At 34.2% G+C, this 930-nt stretch overlaps 1 protein-coding gene across 1 annotated transcript in view; it reads right to left on the bottom strand.

Moving 5' to 3' along the window:
• Positions 1 to 930, bottom strand: part of LOC102588762 (protein translation factor SUI1 homolog 2-like) — a 2745-nt gene extending 1815 nt beyond the window's left edge. The window contains exon 1 of the mRNA XM_006363464.2: positions 807 to 930. The gene's annotated coding sequence lies outside the window, so the exon portion shown is untranslated. The remainder of the gene's footprint in view (positions 1 to 806) is intronic.

Raw genomic sequence — 930 nt, 5'->3', positions numbered from 1 at the left:
TACAAAAGAGGGGGGGGGGGGGGGGGGAGGGGATAAAGTAACAAAAACTAAAACAAAGAGTGTTTGGTACAGAGGAGAACATTTTCCAATTCTCACGTTTGGTTGGTCAAATATCTTTGAACGACTTCCCCAATAGAAGTATAGAATACAAGTTCCACAAATGACATCCTCGTTAAATGTCTCCTCTCCGCCCTTCAACAAACGCCACCTCATTCCCAGGGGCGGAGGCAGCATATACCGAACCCCTTCGGAGGAAAATATTACTATTTATTTATACATGGTTAAAATTATTTTTTAGATGTGTATAATAGATGTCGAACCCCCTTCCACTAGTTCGTGTGTTTACTTCTCAGATTTTGAACCCCTTATTAAAAATTCTGGCTCCACCACTGCTCATTTCAGCACCTGACTCCCAACTCCCATAATCTTTGCCTAAATTATACGCAATTACTTCTGAAATAATATTTCCTTTCTTAAACTCTCAAAAAAATATATATATTTCCTTCTTATGCATCAAGCATCAAACACAAGAAAATAGGATTGGGAATTCGGAAAACCCAATATTTCAGCACAAATACAATAATCAAAGGCAGGAAAACAAATCAAAACAGCACATCATAAATTAAAGAAATGTAAACTAAAATTCCAATTTCATCAAAGAAATAACTAAATAAAGCCAAATTCAAAATAAATCTTAAAAATTCCAAACATCATCCCAAAAGTTCAGATCACTACAATCATAATGGAGAATTATCCGTCCATGATTAAAACGGTTGCACATATAAATAAAGGTGTATATAAATTACCTGATTTGAAGGTTAAGGTATGGAGATGATGATTAGAGAAGACCCAAAAAAAAATTAATAGTAAAATTAAGAATATAAAGATTTCAATTCAATGTGAAATGATCATAGAGTAGAAGTTTGGTGG

Source organism: Solanum tuberosum, unplaced genomic scaffold (genome assembly GCF_000226075.1).
Source record: "Solanum tuberosum cultivar DM 1-3 516 R44 unplaced genomic scaffold, SolTub_3.0 scf00440, whole genome shotgun sequence".
Lineage (NCBI taxonomy): Eukaryota > Viridiplantae > Streptophyta > Magnoliopsida > Solanales > Solanaceae > Solanum > Solanum tuberosum.
Note: the sequence above shows the minus strand (reverse complement) of the source record. Positions and strands in the feature narration are given on the sequence as shown.